Source organism: Mustela nigripes, chromosome 1 (assembly GCF_022355385.1).
Source record: "Mustela nigripes isolate SB6536 chromosome 1, MUSNIG.SB6536, whole genome shotgun sequence".
NCBI lineage: Eukaryota > Metazoa > Chordata > Mammalia > Carnivora > Mustelidae > Mustela > Mustela nigripes.
Window position 1 is genome coordinate 201797743 of NC_081557.1, and position 5392 is coordinate 201803134.

Here is a 5392-nt window from a genome sequence, read left to right on the forward strand (position 1 = left end):
ATGTTGTATTAGTTTACTAAGACTATCATAAAATACCACAGACTGGTGGCATAAACAACAGAAATTTATCTCTCACAGTGCTGGAGATTGGAAGTTTGAGCTTAAGATGCTGTCGTGCTAGTTCTCTCCTAAGGCCTCTCTCCTTAGCTTGAGGATGCCTACCTTTCTCTGTGTCCTTATGCGGCCTTTCCTCTGGGCGCAGCACCTCCAATGTCTCTTAGCATGTCTAAATTACGTCTTCTTAATAGGACAACAATCATATTGGGTTAGGTACCACCCTGAGAGCTTTGTTTTAACCTAATCATCTCTTGAAAGACCCTTTCTCCAGATACAGTCACATTTTGAGGTACTGGGCTTAGGGCTTCAACATATGAGTTTGAGGGGATGCCTGGGTGGCTCAGTGGGTTAAAGCCTCTGCCTTCAGCTCAGGTCATGGTCTCAGGGTCCTGGGATTGAGCCCCACATTGGGCTCTCTGCTCAGCAGGGGGTCTGTTTTCCCCTCTCTCTCTGCCTGCCTCTCTGCCTACTTGTGATCTCTCTATATATATCAAAATAAATAAATAAAATCTTTAAAAAAAGATTGAATTACTTACCTAAGGCCACACAGTTATGAAAAAAAATATATATATATATGAGTTTGAGAGGACACATTTCAGCCTATAATAGGCATCGCATCAAACTCCAGAATGAGTCTTGAGGTGAAGGTGGGATAGAGATTTCCCCTTTTTGTTAACAGGGCCCAAGAGTAAAGAAATCTGTGTCCAGCTTTCCCACTGGGGTGTTTTGAGAATCTCAGTCTTAATAGAAGAACCCAGAACACAGTTTGTAAAGTGAAAATATAAGTGTTAGTACACCTTATCTAGATCCTGAAGGGCAGAAGATTATGGCCTATCTGGCCCTCTGGGTTTTCTCATGGTGTCTACTTAGTAAGGATGGGGCCCCTGTGAGTTGTAGGAGGCCTGGAAGTTAGTTGGGAAAGAGGGCCAGCCAATGGGACAATGAAGACCCTCCTATAAGGGCAACCACATAAAATACCAAGGGACAGTATGGCCAGCTGACCAGTGTGTACAGACATGGCCACAATTCTATGGCATTGTACATATCAGGCATGGGACCAAGCAGGGGACCTCAGAATAGTCAGATCCTGTTCACTAGAGCAAAGTTGTGCTTTACTCATACCCTGAGAACAGAGACCAAGTCACCTTTTTGGAAAATGAGAGAGGTGCCTCCCAGACGTGTCTCCCTGTACCACAGTGCTTCATCAGTCTCCTCTGGGCCAGACCAGTAAGTTACCACAGAGTGAAGGAGTGAGAGGAAGAAAGGGGGTAAAAAGTATCTCAAATTGGGTAAGTTTTAAACCCACTGGGGAGACACCTGGGTGACTCAGTGGGTTAAAGCCTCTGCCTTCAGCTCGAGTTGTGATCCAAGGGTCCTGGGATCGAGCCCCACATCGGGCTGTCTGCTCAGCAGGGAGCCTGCCTCCGTCCTTCTCTCTCTCTGCCTGCCTCTGCCTACTTGTGATCTCTGTCAAATAAATAAATAAAATCTTAAAGAAAAAAAAACTGGATAAGTTGTAATAGGACTAAGAACACTAAATTATGTTGTCTATGCTTCTAAGTCCAAATGAATGCTTCTAAGTTAATTTTATTGTAGAAAAAATTATGTTCCAATTTTTATACCTGAGATTTACAGACTTTACTGACTTTTAAGAATATATCCCTTACATTTATTGTTTTTAATGAATTTCAGAAAGTGCACTGATTCCCCAGAATAACATTTATGACTCCAGATTGAGAATATTTGCCCCAGGCGATGTGGTTCTTTAAATCCGGTTGTGTGAAAAATCTTTTTAACCAAAAAATACTACTTATATATATAATCTTCCACTAATGTATTATTTGAAATTCTATTTTCTTAAAGAGAGTTATGTCTGTAACTTATAGCAGAATAGCTCACATGATTGTATTTAGTAAATGCCAGAAAAATAATAGACTCATAAATGGAGAAATTATAGACAATCACTTGGTAAAGATAGCTATATTCAAAGAGTTGAGGTGAAAGTATTATGCTGCTTCACTTCAAAAAATGTACAGCTTTTTTTTTAAAAAAAAAAAAAGGACATCTTCAAAAGCAAAAATATCTTGTTTTTCTTCCTGTCCCTATGTTTGACCAAATACTCTTTATTATCTAATTACATCACTAATGGCATAAAATGAAGGACAAACTTATATATCAGACAGACTTGTGGGAAATGTTTGTGGTAATCAGTGCCATTGGTTGGAGCAACTAGAGCTTTCCAGAGCTAAGTCCACTCTCTTAATATTTTGTTACATTTTGCTCATTGTTGTCTCTATTACTTAAACAGACAAATATATCCTTCTTGGCCTGTTTTCAAAAATTCCTCTAAATGCAATCTTCCTGACAATTTACCATGCTAGGTCTCTTTTCCATGGTATAATCAAATTTTACCATCTCTTAGTGACCTGATCTAGGCTGGAATAAACCAGTTTTGATCACAAAAGCAAGACAGAATTGGATCTAACTGCATCACCTGGTAAAACCTGTATCTCTGGAGATGCTCTCCATCAAGATGTCATTTGTTTATGAAGCTAAGATGTGTGCTTCAGGGTCAGACAAATTAGAATTCCAATCATGGTGCTCATTCATCAGTTGTGTGATCTTTGACAAGTGCCTTAAAATTTCAGAGTTTCTTCTTCCTTATCTATAAAAATGGGGAAAATAGTACCTACCTATAGACTGACCATAAAAATACTCAGGGACACTGTAAGGACATGACTTGAGCTGGCATCCATCTTGCACAACTTATCTATCCAATCTCCCCTTGCCAAGACTGAAGAAGATGCACACAGAAGAGGCAAAAATCATTAAGAAAACTAATTTGTATGTTCTAGGCTAGGTATTTCACCATTACCTACGATTAGACATTTGTTACGGAGATATTGGTCAGCACCTATGAAAAGTAATACAGTTCTAAAGAATCTGGCTAGGGTCTGTGCCATATGAGAGAACTTTCCAGAGAATTTCCTAAATAGTAAGCTGAAATGCCTTGAAGAAAACAGGAGAAATCATATATGGTGGGAAGAATCAGAAAAATATTCATGTTTGATATGTGAAGGATTTCAGGAGGCATAATTGGTAGGAACTCCACTGGGAGACATCTGGCTGCAGGAATAAGTGAAGTCCACCTGGTGAAAATCCTCATCCTACAGGGTCTGATTAGAACATCATCTACACTGAGAAGACCATCCATTTAATCCTGTTCTGTGCTTCCCTAGCACTGTGAACCTACTTCAGCTGTATTACTTACAGTACTGGATTTGTTTATCCATGTGCCTCCTTCATTGGGTCACAAGCTCTATCTGAGAGTACAAACTATGTTTTATTTAGTTTTATGTAACAGACATTAAGATTCTGGAAAACTGAGAATTTGAAACCTAGGGAATTTTACATTTACTTATTTTTAAGTCAAATTTTATCCAACCTGAACCTCTCACCTAACTTGCTAAAAAAAAAAAAAAAAAAAAAAAAAAAAAATCTGTCAGTTCTTAGGGTCTGCATTACCACTTCTGGACTTTCTGATAGGATAGGGTTTTACTCAGTCCTAGGGCATCTTCTGACTCATGACTTTTCTCAGCACCTCTGCATTCCTCACAGGATCAACAGGAACTCTGGAATTCCACATGGCATATGAAGATCCTGGGACATCATTATCCATCCATCTAGAATCTTCCTCTGTCAATGCTCTCTAATATCCTACACCAGGCTGAATGTAAAACTTCTGAGATTTGCCATGCTTGGGGCACTTCAGCATGTATTTCAGTTCATCTACTTTCTCTCCCTTACAGATTAACCCCTAAGGGGAAAGGACAACCACATCCATTTTCCCATCGTTTTCTCATCTCCTGTCCTTTGTCCCTTCCCTGTTTTCTACTTCCCCACCCTCGGCACCAAGTCTTCTATATCATATCCTGCTCTCCCTGTTGGCAATCATGCTTCTCTTTCTTGGAACAATAATCCCAGAGAAGATTCAGAGAAAGAATTTGAAGAGAACATGAAGAGAAAATTCATCTGTGTGATTACAAAAATACTATCGCATGCTACATTGATGAATGAGTGTGTGAATGTGCATGCATGTGTGCGTGTGTGTGTGTGTATGATCACTAACATTTTGAAGACTTTCGATAGTTCAGAGTAACTTTTCTTTTTAATTTATAATGGAATATTGCTTTATATGACATATCCAGAAAAATATAAAGTTACAGATTTTCTTCTTTGTAAACAGAATATAAACTTTTCACATAGAACACATTGCAATATTCTCTGAGGTGAGAGCTGAGAACTCATTACAGATAGCTCAAAAATGTTCTTCCTTTGAAACACTGCTCTTATGCGCAAATAGAATCATTTTAAACCTTAGGAAATGGTTGAGAAAATTCATCAATGTGAAAAGACAACCATTTCATTTGATCTAAAATGAAGTAACATTTTATAAGACTGACTTTCAGTTTCATGAAAGTTATAATGAAAACAAATGAGTGACTTAACTTGTACTTTCTGTAATCATACAAAACAAAATAAAACAACAACAACAAAACCCTCCTTGTCTGAGTTAGCCTTTTCTGGTTTTGTAAACAAAAGCTCTAACTGAGAGTAGATTTAAAAAAACAAACAAACAAACTAACTAAAAAACCTTGATAGATGGGGCACTCAGTAGTAAGTAGAAGCACCATTATTTTTAAATGGTGAACATTTTACCAGGTTCTCCAAATAGAGGTTTAATATAAACTATGTGGTTGGATTATTTTGGGGGGTGGCAGGGAACAGTGGGTACTCTGCTGGATTTTTATAATGGTAAAGTCAAACAGAATATTATTCTACAGTAGGATGTACAAAGTAGTGAGGAAGCAAAATAGCTCTACATAACAGTGGGGGGAAAAGCTGTTTTTGTTCTAAGCCATAATTAAATCTCTGAAGATGATTGTGCTTCCTGGAGACAGGCTTTGAACTAGGGGTTAAGAGTAGTGGATGAGAAAGAAACTTGATCTGTGTCTCGCTGGATCTCAGAAGGTTGTGGGGCAAGTGAACTCCAGGCAGGGACCCCATGATCAAAGGCACTTCTCTTTCAAAGATGCAAAATGCTTCTTGCATCATGTTGGCAGACCAAGCAGCATCCCCTCTCCACCCCATTCTGTCTCTATCCGCACATCTCATGTACCTTAAGAAAGGATATGGCCTTTGTATCTTTAAAGTCCCAAGAAGTCATCTTTTGTTTGTTCTCCTTCATTGTCACTCCTTCGTGTACCCACCATTCATCTGTGAAGCGTAGCAAAATGCAGTAACAGAGTCTTAGCTGAGCCTCGGTGACTTTGTT